Here is a 22,727-nt window from a genome sequence, read left to right as displayed (position 1 = left end):
GTGTTCAATTGATTCTTGTGCACCACAAAAACAACACTTCATACACCCTTTCCAATTTCTCTTTGCAAGATTATATTTGGTTAACAACACTTTGTTATTTAGATACCTGATGTCTATGCCCCCCTCCTTTTCCTGTAGACAGTGTTGGGCCTCCAAGAGCAGAGGTTTGTAGAACAGCAGCAAATTTTCCCTTAAGTGGATCACCCAAGGTTTATCGAACTCAGGGAGGAAGAGGTCAAAGATATCCCTCTCATGCAACCCTGCAACCACAAAGCAAGAAGTCTCTTGTGTCCCCAACACACCTAATAGGTGTACTAGTTCGGCGAAGAGATAGTGAAATACAGGTGGTATAAATATATATGAGCAGTGGCAACGGCACCAGAAAAATGCTTTGCCCAGGACAGTAAACAAGCAGCAGTAACGCAGCAATAGTAACGCAGTAAAACAGTAAACAAGCAGCGATAGCAGTATTTAGGAACAAGGCCTAGGGATTAGACTTTCACTAGTGGACACTCTCAACTTTGATCACATAACAGAATAGATAAATGCATACTTTACACTCTTGTTGGATGATGAACACCATTGCGTAGGATTACACGAACCCTCAATGCCGGAGTTAACAAGCTCCACAATTCAATGTTCATATTTAAATAACCTTAGAGTGCATGAAAGATCAATACGACTAAACCAAGTACTAACATAGCATGCACACTGTCACCTTCACGCTATGTAGGAGGAATAATACACATCAATTCTATCAAAGCAATAGTTAATTTCATAATCTACAAGAGATCATAATCATAGCATACGCCAAGTACTAACACGGATGCACACACTGTCACCATTACACCGTGCAGGAGGAATAAAACTACTTTAATAACATTGCTAGAGTAGCACATAGATAAATTGTGATACAAAACACATTGCAATCATAAAGAGATATAAATAAGCACTTCACTATGCCATTCATAACAGTGAATAAGTATTCTGTGAAATATAGCCTAAGAGACCCACACGGTGCACACACTGTCACCTTTACACACGTGGGACAAGGAGTCTCCGGAGATCACATAAGTAAAATTCACTTGACTAGCATAACGACATCTAGATTACAAGCATCATCATATGAATCTCAATCATGTAAGACAGCTCATGAGATTATTGTATTGAAGTACATAGGAGAGAGATGAACCACATAGCTACCGGTACAGCCCCGAGCCTCGATGGAGAACTACTCCCTCCTCATGGGAGACAGCAGCGTTGATGGAGATGGCGGTGGTGTCGATGGAGGAGCCTTCCGGGGGCACTTCCCCGTCCCGGCGGCGTGCCGGAACAGAGACTCCTGTCCCCCAGATCTTGGCTTCGCGATGGCGGCGGCTCTGGAAGGTTTCTCGTACCGTGGCTTTTCCGTCTCGAGGTTTTAGGTCGAGGGGGCTTAAATAGGCGAAGAGGCGGCGTCAGGAGGTCAACGAGGCGACGACACTATAGGGGGGCGCGGGCCACCCCTAGGCCGCGCCGGCCTATGGTTTGGTGGGCCTGTGGCTCCCCTCTGGCCTCTCTCGTGTGTTCTGGATGCTTCCGGGGATTCTAAGATCTTCGGCGTTGATTTCGTCCGATTCCGAGAATATTTCTTTACTAGGATTTCTGAAACCAAAAACAGCAGAAACAAAGAATCGGCACTTCGGCATCTTGTTAATAGGTTAGTTCCAGAAAATGCACAAATATGACATAAAGTGTGCATAAAACATGTAGATATCATCAATAATGTGGCATGGAACATAAGAAATTATCGATACGTCGGAGACGTATCAGCATCCCCAAGCTTAGTTCCTGCTCGTCCCGAGCAGGTAAACGATAAACAAAGATAATTTCTGGAGTGACATGCCATCATAACCTTGATCATACTATTTGTAAAGCATATGTAGTGAATGCAGCGATCAAAACAATGTATATGACATGAGTAAACAAGTGAATCATATAGCAAAGACTTTTCATGAATATTACTTAAATACAAGCATCAATAAGTCTTGCATAAGAGTTAACTCATAAAGCAATAATTCAAAGTAAAAGCATTGAAGCAACACATAGGAAGATTAAGTTTCAGCGGTTGCTTTCAACTTGTAACATGTATATCTCATGGATATTGTCAACATAGAGTAATATAACAAATGCAATATGCAAGTATGTAGTCATCAATGCACAGTTCACACAAGTGTTTGCTTCTTGAGGTGGAGAGAAATAGGTGAACTGACTCAACATAAAAGTAAAAGAATGGTCCTTCAAAGAGGAAAGCATCGATTGCTATATTTGTGCTAGAGCTTTGGTTTTGAAAACAAGAAACAATTTTGTCAACGGTAGTAATAAAGCATATGTGTCATGTAAATTATATCTTACAAGTTGCAAGCCTCATGCATAGTATACTAATAGTGCCCGCACCTTGTCCTAATTAGCTTGGATTACCGGGATTATCGCAATGCACATGTTTTAACCAAGTGTCACAAAGGGATACCTCTATGCCGCCTGTACAAAGGTCTAAGGAGAAAGCTCGCATTGGATTTCTCGCTTTTGATTATTCTCAACTTAGACATCCATACCGGGACAACATAGACAACAGATAATGGACTCCTCTTTAATGCATAAGCATGTACCAACAATTAATTTTCTCATATGAGATTGAGGATATTTGTCCAAAACTGAAACTTCCACCATGGATCATGGCTTTAGTTAGCGGCCCAATGTTCTTCTCTAACAATATGCATGCTCTAACCATATGGTGGTAGATCGCTCTTACTTCAGACAAGACGAACATGCATAGCAACTCACATGATATTCAACAAAGAGTAGTTGATGGCGTCCCCAGGAACATGGTTATCGCACAACGAGCAACTTAATAAGAGATAAAGTGCATAAGTACATATTCAATACCACAATAGTTTTTAGGCTATTTGTCCCATGAGCTATATATTGCAAAGGTAGAGGATAGAAATTTAAAGGTAGCACTCAAGCAATTTACTTTGGAATGGCGGAGAAATACCGTATAGTAGGTAGGTATGGTGGACACAAATGGCATAGTGGTTGGCTCAAGTATTTTGGATGCATGAGAAGTAATCCCTCTCGATACAAGGTTTAGGCTAGCAAGGCTATTTGAAACAAACACAAGGATGAAGCGGTGCAGCAAAACTCACATAAAAGACATATTGAAAACATTATAAGACTCTACACCGTCTTCCTTGTTGTTCAAACTCAATACTAGAAATTATCTAGACTTTAGAGAGACCAAATATGCAAACCAAATTTTAGCATGCTCTATGTATTTTTTCATTAATAGGTGCAAAGTATATGATGCAAGAGCTTAAACATGAGCACAACAATTGCCAAGTATCACATTACCCAAGACATTATAGCAATTACTACATGTATCATTTTCTAATTCCAACCATATAACAATTTAACGAAGAAGAAACTTCGCCATGAATACTATGAGTAGAACCTAAGGACATACTTGTCCATATGCAACAGCGGAGCGTGTCTCTCTCCCACACAAACATTTATTCAAACAAAAACAAAAAACAAAAGCACACAGACGCTCCAAGCAAAGTACATAAGATGTGACCGAATAAAAATATAGTTTCAGGGGAGGAACCTGATAATGTTGTCGATGAAGAAGGGGATGCCTTGGCCATCCCCAAGCTTAGATGTTTGAGTCTTCTTGAAATATGCAGGGATGAACCACCGGGGCATCCCCAAGCTTAGACTTTTCTCTCTTCTTGATCGTAGTATATCATCCTCCTCTCTTGACCCTTGAAAACTTCCTCCACACCAAACTTAGAACAACTCATTAGAGGGTTAGTGCACAATCAAAATATACATGTTCAGAGGTGACATAATCATTCTTAACACTTCTGGACATTGCACAAAGCTACTGAAAGTCAATGGAATCGAAATATCCATCGAACATGACAAAACTGGCAATGCGAAATAAAAGGCAGAATCTGTCAAAAACAGAACAGTTCGTATTGACGAATTTTATTGGGGCACCAGACTTGCTCAAATTGAATGAAAGTTGTGTACATATCTGAGGATTACTCACATAAATTGGCATAATTTTCTGAGTTACCTACAGAGAATTTTGCCCAGATTCGTGACAGCAAAGAAATCTGTTTCTGCGCAGTAATCCAAATCTAGTATGAACTTTACTATCAACGACTTTACTTGGCACAACAAAACACTAAACTAAGATAAGGAGAGGTTGCTACAGTAGTAAACAACTTCCAAGACACAAATATAAAACAAAGTACTGTAGCAAAATAACACATGAGTTATCTCCCAAGAAGTTCTTTCTTTATAGCCATTAAGATGAGCTCAGCAGTTTTAATGATGCACTCGCAAGAAATAGTAGTTGAAGCAAAAGAGAGCATCAAGAGGCAAATTCAAAACACATTTAAGTCTAACATGCTTCCTATGCAAAGGAATCTTGTAAATAAACAAATTCAAGAAACATAATGCAACAAGCATAGAAAAACTAGACAAGCTCAACTTCAAGATTTTAAGCATATAGAGAGGTGTTTTAGTAACATGAAAATTTCTACCACCATATTTTCCTCTCTCATAATAACTTTCAGTAGTGTCATGAGAAAACTCAACAATATAACCATCACATAAAGCATTCTTATCATGAGTCTCATGCATAAAATTATTACTCTCCACATAAGCATAATCAATTTTATTAGTACTAGTGGGAGCAAATTCAACAAAGTAGCTATCATTATTATTCTCATCATCAAATATAGGAGGCATATTGTAATCATAATCAAATTCATCCTCCATAACAGGTGGTAACAAAAGACTACTATCATTATAATCATCATAAATAGGAGGCAAAGTATCATCAAAGTAAATTTTCTCCTCAATTCTTGGGGGACTAAAAAGATCAAGCTCATCAAAACCAGCTTCCCCAAGCTTAGAATTTTTCATAGCATTAGCAACAATAGTGTTCAAAGCATTCATATTAATAACATTCCCATTAGTGTGCATATAAAGTTCCATGGGTTTTTTAATTCTCTCTTCAAACACATCATGTCCTAATTCAAGACAAAGTTCATAAAGATCTCTCATATTTTTGTTGTTTTCCATTATGCCTAACTAGTGTAAACAAGAAACAAAAAGTTGCAATTGCAGGATCTAAAGGAAATAGCTTCGAGCACAAACACAATGGCGCCAGAAAAGTACTACCTGGAACCGAAGTATGAGTGCCTTTTACCTTTCCTCCCCGGCAACGGCGCCAGAAAATAGCTTGATTTCTACGACCCCCTCCTTTTCCTGTAGACAGTGTTGGGCCTCCAAGAGCAGAGGTTTGTAGAACAGCAGCAAGTTTTCCCTTAAGTGGATCACCCAAGGTTTATCGAACTCAGGGAGGAAGAGGTCAAAGATATCCCTCTCATGCAACCCTGCAACCACAAAGCAAGAAGTCTCTTGTGTCCTCAACACACCTAATAGGTGTACTAGTTCGGCGAAGAGATAGTGAAATACAGGTGGTATAAATATATATGAGCAGTGGCAACGGCACCAGAAAAGTGCTTTGCCCAGGACAGTAAACAAGCAGCAGTAACGCAGCAGTAGTAACGCAAAGAAACAAGAAACAAGCAAATGATAGCGATATTTAGGAACAAGGCCTAGGGATTAGACTTTCACTAGTGGACACTCTCAACTTTGATCACATAACAGAATAGATAAATGCATACTTTACACTCTTGTTGGATGATGAACACCATTGCGTAGGATTACACGAACCCTCAATGCCGGAGTTAACAAGCTCCACAATTCAATGTTCATATTTAAATAACCTTAGAGTGCATGAAAGATCAATACGACTAAACCAAGTACTAACATAGTATGCACACTGTCACCTTTACGCTATGTAGGAGGAATAATACACATCAATTCTATCATAGCAATAGTTAACTTCATAATCTACAAGAGATCATAATCATAGCATACGCCAAGTACTAACACGGATGCACACACTGTCACCATTACACCGTGCAGGAGGAATAAAACTACTTTAATAACATTGCTAGAGTAGCACATAGATAAATTGTGATACAAAACACATTGCAATCATAAAGAGATATAAATAAGCACTTCACTATGCCATTCATAACAGTGAATAAGTATTCTGTGAAATATAGCCTAAGAGACCCACACGGTGCACACACTGTCACCTTTACACACGTGGGACAAGGAGTCTCCGGAGATCACATAAGTAAAATTCACTTGACTAGCATAACGACATCTAGATTACAAGCATCATCATATGAATCTCAATCATGTAAGGCAGCTCATGAGATTATTGTATTGAAGTACATAGGAGAGAGATGAACCACATAGCTACCGGTACAGCCCCGAGCCTCGATGGAGAACTACTCCCTCCTCATGGGAGACAACAGCGTTGATGGAGATGGCGGTGGTGTCGATGGAGGAGCCTTCCGGGGGCACTTCCCCGTCCCGGCGGCATGCCGGAACAGAGACTCCTGTCCCCCAGATCTTGGCTTCGCGATGGCGGCGGCTCTGGAAGGTTTCTCGTACCGTGGCTTTTCCGACTCGAGGTTTTAGTTCGAGGGGGCTTAAATAGGCGAAGAGGCGGCGTCAGGAGGTCAACGAGGCGACGACACTATAGGGGGGCGCGGGCCACCCCTAGGCCGCACCGGCCTATGGTTTGGTGGGCCTGTGGCCCCCCTCTGGCCTCTCTCGTGTGTTCTGGATGCTTCCGGGGATTCTAAGATCTTCGGCGTTGATTTCGTCCGATTCCGAGAATATTTCTTTACTAGGATTTCTGAAACCAAAAACAGCAGAAAACAGCAACTGGCACTTCGGCATCTTGTTAATAGGTTAGTTCCAGAAAATGCACAAATATGACATAAAGTGTGCATAAAACATGTAGATATCATCAATAATGTGGCATGGAACATAAGAAATTATCGATACGTCGGAGACGTATCAATACCACATAAAAAATTATCTTGAGTGGGATTTTTAGCTTCCATAGATATTTCCTCGAAAAAGGAGTGTGGTCATTCATCAAGTCTCCATACATAGACTTAACAATGAATATTTCTGAGGTTGTAAGATTCCAAACAAATTTATCTGGTTCATCACCAAGATTAATTGCCATTAGGCGTCTACATAGATGCAGCCAGGTCATCCATTTGTTCCCATTTAACACTCTTCTAAATCGAATGTTCAGAGGTGCATGAGATAACACATCCGCAACCAAGACATTTCTATGTTGCACAATGTGATATAAAGATTAGTACTACTGCGCTAAAGTAGTATCCACCTACCCAAACATCCTCCCAGAATCTAATAGCCGAACCATCACCCAAATTAAAGTGACCTCGAGCAAATAAATAATCTTTCACATGCATTAGTCCCTTCCAAAAAGGTGAATCAGATGGTTTAGCCTAAACTTCAGAGAGAGTCTTTTGAGATAGGTATTTATTATGCAGTAGCTCCTGCCACATCCCTTCCTCATTCAATAATTTGAAAAGCCATTTACTTAGAAGACATTTATTTTTTAATTCTAAAACCTAAATGCCAAGGACCCCTTGGTCTTTCGGCCTACAGATGACGTTCCACTTCGTTAATCTATATTTTCGTTTTTCTTCGCCCCCTGCCAAAAGAATCTCGACCGATAGAAATCAAGTCTTTTGAATACCCATTTTGGAATTTCTAGGAAAGATAACATAAACATTGGTAAACTTGTCAAAATAGAATTGATCAAGATAAGTCTATCCCCATAGGATAAGAGTTTTCCTTTCCAACATCCCAACTTACCTACAAATCTAGTTTCTACTGGACACCAATATGAATTTCTAAGAGTTTTGTAGTGAATGGGGACTCCAAGATACCTAAACGGCAACAAACCAGCCCCACACCCAAAAATATGTTTATATTGCTGCTCCTCTTCCTTAGCTTTTCCGAAACAAAATAATTCATTCTTGTGAAAGTTAATTTTCAAGCCCGACAATTGCTCAAAGATACACAAAATCAATTTCATATTTAACGGCTTTTGCAGATCATGCTCCATGAAAAGAAATCGTATCATCCGCATACTGTAGAATTGAAATACCTCCTTCAACAAGATGAGGGATAAGACTTCCAACTTGACCATCCGTCTTAGCACGCTCGATTAAGATAGCCAACATATCTACAACAATGTTAAAAAGGATGGGGAGAGAGGGTCGCCCTACCTTAGGCCCTTCCTAGTTTGGAAATAGTGTCCAATATCATTATTTACCTAGACCGCGACGCTACCATCGTAGACAAAGTATTTAATGAAACGACATCATTCTGGCGCAAAACCTTTCATGCGCAACGCTTGTTGTACGAAGGAACATTTAACCTTGTCATAAGCCTTTTCGAAATCTATTTTAAATAAAACTCCATCCAGTTTCTTAGAGTGCAACTCATGAATAGTTTCATGCAATATAACAACCTCCTCCAAAATATGTCTATCCGGCATAAAAGCTGTTTGGGTGGGTCTAATCACTGTCGAAGCAATCTCCGTGACGTGATTAATACCGACTTCAGTAAACACTTTGAATCTTACGTTAACCAAACAAATAGGCCTATATTGCTGAAGCTGAACTGCGTTTTCCTTTTTAGGAAGTAAAGTAATGATGCCATAATTCAGTTTAAACAGAGACAAATCCCCTTTATGCAACGGAGCAAATAGCGTCATTAGGTTCTCCTTGATTACTTCCCAAAACTTTTGATCTTGAATGTATATGCTCCTGCCACCAAAAAACTATTTCAAAATTTAAAAAGAATTATAAAAATAATTCTACAAGAGGAGGAGCGCTAGGTAATCTTTTTGAGAAACTTAAATAGGTGATCCCTATATACCGACCAGGTCGACACTGACCAGGTACCGCACACCCCCATCGTTCTATGGGCCTGTCCATATTTTATTGCCCAGTTTAGACATTTCCGGTTCGTTTTTTCGGTTTTTACGTGTTTGTTCGGTTTTATCGTTTTTCCAAAAAAAAATGTTTTCATGTTCAATTTTTTAAAAGAATCAAAAAATTTCAAAATTTGAAAATGTTTCACGTTCTTCTAAAAATGTTCAAATTTGTAAATGTTTCACATTCTTCTAAAAATGTTAGTTGTTGTAAAAATATATTTTTTGTTCAAATTTTAAAAAAAATAGGTTTGAAAAAAGTTCAGAATTTAAAAAATGTTCAAATTTTAAAAACACAAGAAATTGTAGAAATTGTTTTGTTCAAATTTTAAAAATCATGAAAATTTGGATATGTTCATACTCGAAAAATATTCAAATTTTAAACAATCCAAGTTTCAGAAAGTTCATAATTAAAAAATGTTCAAATTTAAAAAACACAAAAAATACAAAAGAAACTATATAAAGAAGCGAAAATTCAAAATAGGAAAAAAAAAACGCTGGGCCAGCCCGAAACTTACCATCGGGTATGTGCGGCATCCAGTATCCACTGATCCGGTCGATGTATAGCACCACCCACCTAAATAGCACTCACCGAATGGCGGTCTCGAGGTAGACGACGACTCTCAGCAGCTAGGACGTGTCCCACAGTTCAGCCCGGAGAAAAGACCCAAACGCCCGTCTGGGAGAGCCCAACTCGGTCGGGCTAGAGGTTGGCCAAACCTCGGTGTGCAGCTGGCAGGCAAAGAGCTGCCCCTGAGAAAATCGTCATGCGACGCCACGAAGAGCTAGGCGCTGGCCTAGAAGGTAGAACAGGTCCTACCTCGGGCGTAGATGGGGCAGCCGGTGATAAGTCTAAAAGGCAATATTTTTTCACTACATAAACATATACTTTTTTTCTTATCATTTATGCTCTATTTAGCTCTAACTATACCTTTAATGCATGATTACAAGTTATGATTTATTTTTATAAGAGATTTACGCAAGTAGTACTCCCTCCGTTCCTAGATTTAAGCCATACGGTTTCTGGCATGAAAATTAAACAATTCATATTAAGAGAAAATTACACCAGATTTAAGTGCGATTACACATGTATATTTGACGTGAGAAATTAGAGGACTTTGCACTGAGCGCTTGCTACTAGGTAGGTATTGGGCTCTTATGTACTCATATCTGCATTATTGGTCCAGAAATTCCACCTATACGCTTTACACATCTCGGTGTCTTTTCCGAGAAATGATCCATGGAAACCAATGAAAAACATAAAACACGTTTTTTAGTTCTTAAATATTAGTAAAAAGTGGAGCGTGCTCTAATCCAATACTCGATCTCTCCATGTGCTCCATCGCAACTAAGTGACTGATTGTCCACTTGTTTGAACGTGCATCTGATTTTCGTCTAAAAGAAATCTGCATTTGACTAGTTCTCAATTAGAAATTAATCCACAGCTCCCAGCTCGGTACTGCTGCATGTCCCTTATGTGATCGATTTGCAGTGCTTTGCTTCCACTGGTGTGTATGTTTGGCAGTAATCTGCAGCTTCATTTTGGAGCTGGTTGTTCTAATGGATGCCCGTGAGATGGAAGGAACCGTGAGAAGGGGAATGAGAAAGAGCATTTTGGCGGTAAACTGAGCAAATGCACATTGCATTTCCCCTCCAAAACTGAGCAACAACAGAAACTAGTACTAGCAGAGGCTATGTCAGGTCCTGATGGTAAGAGCAAAGTTAGAGGAGCCAGCTCCATCATTTGTGTAGCATCTTTCGATATCATCGACAAATTGATCGATTTGCATCGAACATATGGAATATGAAATATCCGGCATATCTTCTTTGTGATGGCAATGGTTCAACTAAATTCCTGATACCTCCCAAGCCTATAGCTCGCATACCGCTTCTCATGAAATAAGGGTTGTTATGTTCTTATGACAAACATTTGTCATTTTTCTTGAGATCTACAATCAAAATGGTGCTCGTTCTCGTTGTATATGGACATGGTGTGAGCGGCTCACCAAATTATTCACCATCTACCGTGTGAAGTGTGATGCTACATAATGAAATAATTGAATAGCACTACTCGCCAACCATATTGCCATAGTACACATTATTCTGACAAAAAAAAAAGATAGGACATGATATTGTGAGTACAAACTGTTAGAGCAATATGCGTGTTGTATTATCAGGGGGCCAAAGGCCACAATATATAGTACATGTACAGGTGCAAATATGCAGGAAGCCCCCTAACATCTGGGGAAACTACAATATACAAATATATACATCTAACACCCCCCTCAAACTCATGGTGGATCCACAACACTGAGTTTAGAGAGTAAGAAATCATGCTGCGCTCGAGTCTGTGCCTTCGTAAAGAAATCCGCCAACTGCAAATCTGAAGGCACATAATGAACCGCAACAACATCATCCTGCACCTGAGCACGTGTGTAAAAGGCATCAACACCAATATGCTTGGTCAGCTCATGCTTGACCGGATCACGTGCAATACTGATAGCACATGTACTGTCAGACAAAAGCGGAGTGGGTGTCATAACAGAGACCCCAAAATCTGCAAGCAACCACCGTAACCAGGTCACCTCAGCAATCAACAAAGCCATAGCCCGCAACTCAGCCTCAACACTCGAACGGGAAACTGCTACCTGTTTCTTCGTCTTCCAAGCAACAAGCGAACCACCAAGAAACACACAGTAAGCAGAAAGGGAACGACGATCCGTAGGATCACTCGCCCACGTAGCATTCGAGTAGCACTGGAGCTGGAGAGAGCTGGTACGAGGAAAGAAAAGGCGACGAGTGATCGTGCCACGAAGATAACAAAGAACACGAAGGAGATGACTATAGTGAACAGTGGTAGGAGCTGAGACAAACTGACTCAGAATATGAACAGGATAAGAAATATCAGGACGAGTGACAGCAAGATAAACAAGACTCCCAACAAGATGGCGATAACGGGTAGGATCAGGAAGAGGATCACCGTCAGTAGGACGAAGCTTAACATTAAGCTCCATAGGAGTATCAACCGTGCGCTCATCCCCAAGAGCAGCACGAGCAAGAAGATCCTGAATGTACTTTTCCTGAGAGATAAAAAAGCCATCAGAAGTAGAGGAAATCTCAATGCCAAGAAAATAGCGAAGAGGACCAAGATCAGTCATTAGAAACTGATCGCGAAGACGAGCCTTAACAAAGGCAATATACTCATGATCATCACCAGTAATGATCATATCATCAACATAGAGAAGAAGAAGAGTACGTCCACGAGGAGAAGTGTGAACAAAGAGTGCTGGATCATGAAGACTAGGAGAGAAACCAGCAGCAGTCACCACAGAGGCGAAGCGCTCAAACCAGGCACGAGGGGCCTGTTTGAGACCATAGAGAGAACGTCGAAGACGACAAACCATCCCATCGGGAACAGAATACCCAGGAGGAGGCTGCATGTAAACCTCCTCGCTCAACTCACCATTAAGAAAAGCATTCTGAACATCAAGCTGGGAGACAGACCAGCGGCGAACAGAAGCAACAGCAAGAAGGGTACGCACAGTAGTCATATGAGCCACAGGGGCAAAAGTCTCATCATAGTCACGGCCGTGCTCCTGCTGAAAACCACGAGCCACAAGACGCGCTTTATAGCGCTCAAGAGATCCATCAGAGCGAGTCTTAATTTTATAGACCCACTTACACGTGATAGGACGAACACCAGAAGGGGGAGAAACAAGATCCCAAGTGCCAGTGCACTCAAGCGCAGCGATCTCCTCAGCCATGGCAAGCTGCCATTCAGGATGACGCTCGGCATCCCGATAAGAAGTCGGTTCGGAAACAACAGAGAGACCATACTGACTAGGAGAATAACGAACTGGAGCACGACGCTGACGAACAGGCCGTGATGGAGGAAGCTCATCGGGAGAAGACAACTCATCAGAAGAAGAAGAAGGGACATCATCGGAAGGATCCGAAGCCGGAGAACGAGGAGTGCTAGGTGGACTAGACGAACGAGAGGATGGCGCCGAAGGGGGCGCATCAGAAGTAGGAGGGAGAGGAGGAGGGACAGCAGGGGGTGCATCCGGAAAAAGAAGAAAAGAGATATCATCCACCGGGTAAGTACTCGAGGTGGGACGAGGATAGAAGGGATGCGTCTCATCAAACGTGACGTCACGAGAGATGCGCATCCGACGACCAACAGGGTCCCAACAGCGATAGCCCTTATGCTCATCACTGTATCCGAGAAAAACACACTCAACAGACTGAGCGGTCAGTTTGGTGCGTTCGCGAGGAGGGAGAAGAACATAGCAAATGCAACCAAATGAACGGAGAGTCGAGTAGTCTGGAGAAACACCAGAGAGACGCTCGAGAGGAATGCCACCCTGTAGAGCAGCGGAAGGCTGAATGTTAATGAGGTGGGCCGATGTAGCGACAGCCTCAGCCCAGAAATGTGGCGGAAGAGAAGAAGTAATCATCATAGCACGAGTGGTCTCAAGAAGATGACGATGCTTGCGCTCGGCGACGCCATTTTGAGCATGCGCGCCGGGACAAGAAAACTGAGCGAGGGTGCCCTCCTTAGCAAGGACACCACGAAGGTGCTGGGAGATATACTCACCAGCAGAATCAGCACGGAACACACGAATGGGTGAGGAATACTGAGTGCGGACCATGGCCGCAAAACGCTGATAAATAGAGAGCACCTCACTGCGAGAGCGCATGAAAAACACCCAGGTGTACCGTGAAAAATCATCAATGAATAAGATATAGTATCGATGGCCCCCTTTCGAAGCGAAGGGAGCCGGACCCCAAACATCTGAATGGACTAAATCGAACGGTCGCTGGGAGACAGACACACTAGTAGGATAGGGAAGCTGAATCTGTTTGCCTAACCTACAGCCCTGACAGTGTAACGACCCATCTCCAGAGACAGGCCCCAGAAGGCCACGATGAACCAAAGACGACAGGCGAGAGTCACAAAGGTGACCAAGACGATGATGCCACTGCTGAAAAGAGCCGGTGACAGAGGCGACAACTGGAGGAGAACTGGCAGATGGAGTGGCAGCGGAAGGAATACGAAGCCAGTCTAACTCCCAAAGCCCCGGAGACTTACGGCTACGAGGGCCAGCTCCAACCAGGGCATGTGTGCGACGATCCTGAACCGCACAAGATTCAGCGTCCAGAATGACACGACAACCAGAATCGGTGAGCTGGCTAGCAGAGAAAAGGTTCATCTGAAGGCGAGGAACATGAGAAACATCAGGGACAGAGAAAGAGGGAGTAGAAAGGGTGCCTCTACTAGAAACAGGAATAGAGGTACCATCAGCTGTGACAACACGGACATGAGAAATAAGAGACCGAAGAGCAGACAGAATAGAAGACTCAGAGGTCATATGAAAGGAAGCTCCAGAATCCAGATACCACGGGGACGTACCTGACTGTGTAGAAAGTGGTGGTCGCGCAGTGCCAGAAGAGCCAGTCACAGAACCAGTAGCGCCCGGCGAGGAAGAGTCTGTAGTAGCGAGCAGACCACGAAGACCCCTGAGAATGTCCTGATCAGAGAGTGCAACTGCAGAAGATACTGAAGAACCAGCCTGCTGACGATCCTGGAACTGCTGACGTAAACTGGGATCCCGCGTCCAGCAGGTGGAGGAAGTGTGGCCAACCTTGCCACAGTAGGTGCAATGAGGACGAGGGCGGAAACTCGGACCGCGAGGCTGCTGACGTAAACTGGAATCCCAAGCATCAAGCAGGCGGTGAAGCTGCGCTATCTCATGCGCAGAGAGGGGAGCGACTGGAGAGGTCGACGTACAACCAGGTGCCGACGAGGAGCTATCACCCACACGCACAGAGGCCACCAAAGGGGGCGACGGAGAGCAACACGCCGATGAAGAAAGAGTCGGCAAAGCGCGGTCATAACCATGTGAAGGGGCCGCGAAAGTCGATGTAGAGCGGCAGGCCGACATAGACGAAGTCGGCGAAGCGCGAGCAGAGCCGCGTGAAGAGGCCGCGAAAGTCGATGTAGAGCGGCAGGCCGACATAGAGGAAGTCAGCGAAGCGCGGGCAGAGCCGCGTGAAGAGGCCGCAAAAGTCGATGTAGAGCGGTAGGCCGACATAGATGAAGTCGGCGAAGCGCGGGTAGAGTCGCGTGAAGAAGCCGCAAAAGTCGATGTAGAGCGGCAGGTCGAGGAAGACAAAATCGGCGAAACACGGCCAGAGCCGCGGGAAGAGGCCGCGAAAGTCGGTATAGAGCGGCGAGCCGACGTAGACGGAGTCGGTGAAACGCGGGCAGAGCCGCGTGAAGAGGCCGCAAACGGCGACAAAGAATAGCTAGCAGTCATGCACGGAGGCAGCGGACAAATACAAGTACCGAAGGTAGGCCCAAAGAAGGGGCGGGATCAGCGGAAGACATAGCTTTCTTTTTTTTTCTTTTTGCTTTTTTTTTTCTTCAGACGGAAGTCAAGTGCAGATCAATCTTGAGCGGAGGCAGATTGAGCGGAGGCGGCCAAGCTGGAGGCGGGCGACGGAATCAACTGCAGAACAAGGAGCAAGGCCACGATAGGCCAGGGAGCAGCACGGATCGGGGAGCTGAGCAGGAGACCTGGCGACCTGGCGCTGGAGTCGGGCGGCCTGGCGCTGGAGCGAGAGCAGCTCCCAGATCCGGGCTGGCGTCGATCGATCCGGGCTGGCGTCGGGCGGCCTGGCGCTGGAGCGAGAGCAGCTCCCAGATCGGGCGGCGAGCAGTGGTATCCGGCCTCCCCAAGAGCAGCCAATCGGGTAGGGTGCGCCGCGGGGCGATCGGGCAGGGCGCGCGAGGAGACGATCGGGAGCGATTGCAGCGGCCGAATCGTGGGAGTTGGCGGCGACGGGGAAAGAAGAAACAGCGGCCAGATCGGAACCGGCAACGGAGACCGGGGCGAGGTGGCGACTGTGACGAGGAGAAAAGAGGAGCTAAACCTTCAGCTCTGATACCATGTTAGAGCAATATGCGTGTTGTATTACCAGGGGGCCAAAGGCCACAATATATAGTACATGTACAGGTGCAAATATGCAGGAAGCCCCCTAACATCTGGGGAAACTACAATATACAAATATATACATCTAACACAAACAATATGCTACACTAATTGTCAAAGCGGCTATAAGAAATCACTATCATTATCGAAAAAATAAGAATTCACTGTAACTTAATCAACTCTTTTTTAGTTTTAACATTCAAGGCCAACAAGGAGTACAAATAACTTCAAATATGCAATGTTAACTATTGTACTTCACAAACGGAATAAATCTGAAACAAGGGAAATGCTAAATGAACCTATAATCCATAACTCATAGCGACAACCACACTACACAAGAAATCTCGAGATGTAAGATTCGGGTGTCAATAATTAACCAGATATTAGTATATCAGCAACCTTGAGCCTACACAAGTAGCTCATCAGTTCATCCACGGATCATAAACCACCAGTCCACCTTCACATATATCAGAAGGCATACGCTGCAAACTTTAACAAAAGGCAGAGCTTCACAGGCACCCTTCTAAACATCGAGTTACTCCATGATTTCCGTGGAAAATCCGATGACATACGAGCTACTCCCTAATTTATACAGAAAGTTTGATAACATGCGAGCTACTCCCTGAGTTCTACATAAGATTTGGTAACACACGCCGTTCGACAGGCATCCACCTGTTACTTCTCGGTCCTAGTGTCATTAACTGCGCCACGCTGTATCCTGGTTGGTCATGAAAGGGCATCGGTGCACAAACAGATCCTGATTCTTGTTTTTTTTTTTGATAAAGGGAATATATTAATATCGAGAGATACCAATTACACCCAGCCTCTGCAACAACGCACCACCCTAATGGCACTACGGATGCACACAGCCAAAAAAAGAAAAAGAAAACTAAGAAACAAAAGTCCCGCTACAGTATCACGAACCTAACAACAGCAATACATCCACCACCATGACAACACCTGAATTGCAGACTCTCCAAAAAACGACGCCTCCAAGAAGGGAACAATACTCCAACACTGTCGTCGCCCGATCAAAGATCTTAGGTTTTCACCCTGAAGATAGTCTCCACTCTCAAAACAATGCATCCACCAAGGTCACAACCAGTTAAGGCCAGACCTTGGGTTTTCACCCTGAAAGGTAGGACTCTGCGCTTCACATGTGTTGTCACCCCCACTTTCATACCGCTGTTGTGAAGCCCGGACACCAAGCAAGCCCCTCAACAGCGCGGAGACTTGAACCTCCCTTAGCTAGTCCTCCCCTCCGGCCTTCATGAAATTCTCTTCTTCCGACTTTCATCATGGATCCATAGTCACTTGATGTCAACACAGAAAAAGAGCTTCGCGCCGCTCCCTCCAGAACCAAACGGTCGGAATAAACGCATGGGTGTGCACGACCAAATACCTCCGATCCAGCAAACTCCAGGCAAATCACTGTTACATTCGCCGGCGGAGCCTTCCGGAACTCAACCCTCCGGCCAGATCACGAGTCCAGGCCTCCGGAAGGTCCTCCTCTTCACGCAAGAGAGGCCCTAGGACCGCCGCCTTTATTCAGGTCGGACCCCCACGTCGGCGACCATCCCGGGCTGGCCAACCCAACCCTCCACCGGCGACACCATCGACGGCTTCCAAGCACCTCCATCTCACCGCCGGATGGCGATGATAGATCAAAAATCCACCACCACCAACCGCAGGCCGACCCTCTCCGGCGAAGAAGAGGCCACCTCCTCCGTCAAACCCAAGGCTGCTGCCCCGGGCGCCCTCGTGCCGCGGAAGATGCCCGATGTAATGTCCCAGGTTTAGAGACGATCGAGGGGTAGATTTTAGAAAGGGATGTGCATTGCATCGTAAATTCTGGGGAAATTTCGCGCTTTTAAAACAAAACTGCATCGAAGGGGGACAGGTTTCTCTCTCGACATCTTACAGGGTTAGGGTTTCGAGAGTGCGACAAACTTGTTCCTACTCAACTAAATTAGGGTTTTGAGAAGAGAGAAGAGGTATTGCATCACAATCTTAAGTTGCATGATTGAATTCAAAATTAAGTTGCATGATGGAATTCAAACCTAAAGTTGAATTTGAATTTCAAATTCAAACATTAAAGTGATATCTCATAATACAAACTTGAGATAATTCAATAAACAATTATAAGTAATCAAGAATATAAATAGTACAACAATTATATAAAGCTCATTAAGGAAAATGGGAGCTTTATTGATAATCACACATGATACATTGTCAATTACAATATTCAGAATAGAAATATGAAATATTACAACACATTACACAAATTAGAAAAATAGAAGAAGAAAATAAAAGAAGAGTACAAGTTAATATTATATCCTAAATACTACAAGGTAATCTTCATTTGACCTTGGACTTGATGATCTTCATGTCCATCTGGATCATCATTTTGATCCCTGCATAAAACACCAATCAAACATAGCATTATGCCAAGTGGCATTGCCACTTGGCAGGTTAGCAAAAACAAAGTAATAGGAGAGGATATGACCAAAGATCAGCCGAGCTGATCCATCCCAGAGCCAAGTCCCATACACACACACAAGCAGCTTACACAACTTGAGTGCATGCTCAACAGCAAGCCAGGGAGTGCTGCATGCATGCCACACACACATGGCCAGGGGAGGGTCACCAAAGTGACCAGACATGTGCTGTCGACCAAGAGAGGCATGGAGAGGGCCAGTATAAAAGTTATTCACAGCAAACCCTAGCCATTTCATCGACAAGCATCACCAGGGTAAGAACACCAAGAACAGCTAGCACAACAAGAACATGAAGAACAGCCACAACTGTTCAACCTATTCCAGTAAGAAACAGAAGCAAACCAAGCATCCCAAGCTTGCCAGGAGGAGCAGGACAAGCAAACAGATCAAACCAGAAGAAATCCTCTACACCAACAACTCATTCTAGGAGCTGGAGTGAGGTATACACATAGAATCATGAGCAAGCATCTATCTTGCTCATAAATAAGCATGTGCATCAAACACACACAAGACAGGGGGTGTGAGTACCCAGTTTGTATCATCATCTGGCTACTAAGCCTTTTGGTGCAAGCAAACTAGAGATCAGCCAGAAGGAAATCACCAAGGGAACATTGGTATGTCAGCATGGTGACTATACCAAAGAAATCCAACATGGATTAATCCCTAACTAGCCATCCAAAATCATCTAGCACCTAAAGCCCAGCAAGCCATCAGACAGATAGACAGATTATGTCTACTCTTGTTTGTCAACAGCAAAGGTCAATGGAAAACCAACAAGGATTTACAGTGAGATATTCACTAAGCCACAGCAAGCCAACAAAGGGGTGGGAGCTTCCTGAACAGCAAATACTTGCTGTTGAGGCCACCTCAACCACAAAACTAACCAACCAAGCCACCCATCATCACCCAGAGGGTTCAGAGTGAGCTAGGGTCCCCAACAAGTGTTGGCATCCCTCTAGCTCAAGTCAATTAAATTAAAGAATCATAACTGCAGAAACAGTTCATTTCATTTATCAAATAAATCTTGCCAAGCTACACAGATAAATGATGTATACAAATAATCATTACACCAGAGCCTTGCAGTGGATCCAATTGATCACTGCAAGCAACAGCAATTGCTTGAGCCAACCACAGCACACACCCGCACTAATCTGTAACCACACACAGCTCAAATTGAGCACTAGTAAGGCACAAGATGGAGCACCCCAGCTTTTACAAGCAACTGATGATCACAGGATCATCAGAAGCTTGCTAGAGCATGCCAGAGCATGCTAGGGCATCACTGGCATCACACAGGAATCATATAAATTAAACAGCCACAGTTAAGCAACAATTGAATCACAGACAAATACAGAAACTTTTTTTATTGTATCCAGAAGCATATCATCAAGGAATTGATGTATATGGACAACAATTAAGCAAGGCCAAGCCTACCATGAGCCAACAACCTTTAATCATCACCCAAGCAGCACTGGTACTTGCTAAACAGCAAGAATCACTCACAGTAGTGAACCAGGGGAGCCAGAGCATAGCACAGCACAAGCAAGCAAGCAACAGCAATGGCTAGTGATGCTCAGATGAGCATCTAGACAGATAATAGCATGTATAACCACAAGGGTGAGCAGAGATAGGAAACAAAGGAGGCACACACCACAGTAAGATTTGCACACGCGCATAGACTAGGGCAAGCATGGCAGTTGCAGCACAGCAAGCAGCATACGCATAGCAGTAGAGCAAGCACAACAGCTAGGAGTCATGGCGCATGTAGGCAGCAGCAGCTAGCACAGCACCAGAGCAAGCATGGCGCAAGGAACAGAGGCGTAGCAGCAGCAGCACTACAAGCTGGATGCCCAGGCATCCAGAGTGAGGGAAGGAGGTAGAGAAGACAGGAGAGAAGGAGGCGAACGTACCTGGAGCAGAGCACCGCGACGTGCCCATGGCGGCACGGCGGCACAGGCCGACCACGGCAGCGCCAAAGTCAGCCCAAAGCCAAAGGGCGTCGCCAGGCGCATGAGCCCCAGCATCACCACGGCGAGGCACACGGCTGCGCCACGTCACCAGGAACATCGGCGGCGACGAGATCGCCGTGGATCACCACGGCCAGGCGAGCAGGAGTGTTGGACGCGAAACGATGAGGCGGCGACAGCTAGATCGACGCGGACCAGATGGTGCGCCGTCGAACGGCGGTTCGATTGACACCGATCTCGCCGGCGGCGATGGCCGGAAACGGCCGGATTAATTCGGCGACGGCGTGGCGACGCGGGTCGCCAGAGAGACGAGGAGGGGTTAGGGTTTCTGCGCGAGGAAGAGAGGAAGGGACGAGTGGGCCGACCGAGCCGAACGGGTGGCTCGGGTTCGACCTAACCCGCTGGGCCGCACTGACAGGTGGGTCCAGGGGCAAATTAGTCATTTCACATTTCCAATAAACCATAAACTTTGAAAATAAATAGAAAATGGTTAAGGGCTCTAAAAAAATAAATAAAAATATGAAAACCACTCAGCATAAAATCCTCTATCATAATAAAATATCAAATGGAATTTTGGAAGACAATTAAAAATAAGACTTAATTTGAGGATTAAAATAATCATTTAAATCACATATATTATTTTCAAAAATGAAAATAAGTCCATAAGTTCCTTTGGACTTTAAAAACACCTTGACAACATTTCAAGGTTGTATTTTGCCCTAAACAAAGTATCCCCAAATGATTCTTAGTATTAACCTCTCACATGAAATAATAACGACATCGGAGGGGGAAAACAAACCCTAAAACTGGAATCATGCATAATTGCTTCTTTAACCATTGCCCTTATCGGACAATGATGTTATTTTTCAGAAACAGAGGACAAGGGTCAGTCCACACCATCCAACTGCAACACTTTGCAGTATTCAGGCAAGTTCATCACTTGCTCATGTCATTCGAGTATTTTTACCAAATTACTTGCAAAGTACTATGTTTATCACTATTGCATAAAAAACCAAAACCACTATTTTCATAACTATGAATATGACTATGTGGTGGGCAATGGAACCATGGATTGTGTTGATATGGTGGAGGTTCCATTGCAAGGGTTTATATCCATCTAGGATTAAACAACAAATGTCGCCAGTGATTCTTGTGCCGTAATACCCGTGTTAACCATAAGATCTGGAGTGGGACGGAATAGTCAATCGTATTTCCACCTCTTGTACATCAACGGACGCGCTTTACCGTAGCACACTTTGTAGGATAACGTTGCATAGAAAACAAAAAATTTCCTACGGCGAACACGCAATCCAAGCCAAGATGCAATCTAGAAGACGGTAGCAACGAGGGGGTATCGAGTCTCACCCTTGAAGAGATTCCAAAGCCTACAAGATGAGGCTCTTGTTGCTGCGGTAGACGATCACTTGCCGCTTGCAAAAGCGCGTAGAAGATCTTGATCACGATCGGTTCCGGCGCCACGAACGGGCAGCACCTCCGTACTCGGTCACACGTTCGGTTGTTGATGAAGACGACGTCCACCTCCCCGTTCCAGCGGGCAGCGGAAGTAGTAGCTCCTCTTGAATCCGACAGCACGACGGCGTGGTGTCGGTGGCGGTGAAGAAGTCCGGCGGAGCTTCGCTAAGCTACGCGGGCTATATGGAGGAGAGGGGGGCGGCTAGGGTTTGGGAGGGGGTGGCCGGCCACTCAAGGGGGGCGGCCAGCTTGTGGTCTTGGGGTGGCCGGCCCCCTCCCTTGGCCCCTCATTATATAGGTGGATCCCCAAGTGTTGGTGTCCAAGTCTTCGAATAAGACCCGAACCAAAAACTTCCATAAGAGGGGAAACCTAGCCCAACTAGGACTCCCACCAAAGGTGGGATTTCCACCTCCCATGTGGGGGGTGGGCCGGCCCCCTATGGTGGAGTCCACTTGGGACTCCACCCCATCTAGGGCTGGCCGGCCATGGAGGTGGAGTCCCATGTGGACTCCACCTTCCTTGGTGGTTTCTTCCGGACTTTTCTAGAACCTTCTAGAACCTTCCATAGAACCTTCCGCGACATTTTATTTCACATAAAATGACATCCTATATATGAATCTTATTCTCCGGACCATTCCGGAACTCCTCGTGATGTCCGGGATCTCATCCGGGACTCCGAACAAATATTCAAACTTCATTCCATATTCAAGTACTACCATTTCAACATCCAACTTTAAGTGTGTCACCCTACGGTTCGTGAACTATGCGGACATGGTTGAGTACTCACTCCGACCAATAACCAATAGCGGGATCTGGAGATCCATAATGGCTCCC

The sequence above is a fragment of the Lolium perenne genome, chromosome 5, assembly GCF_019359855.2.
Source record: "Lolium perenne isolate Kyuss_39 chromosome 5, Kyuss_2.0, whole genome shotgun sequence".
Classification (NCBI taxonomy): Eukaryota; Viridiplantae; Streptophyta; class Magnoliopsida; order Poales; family Poaceae; genus Lolium; species Lolium perenne.
Note: the sequence above shows the minus strand (reverse complement) of the source record.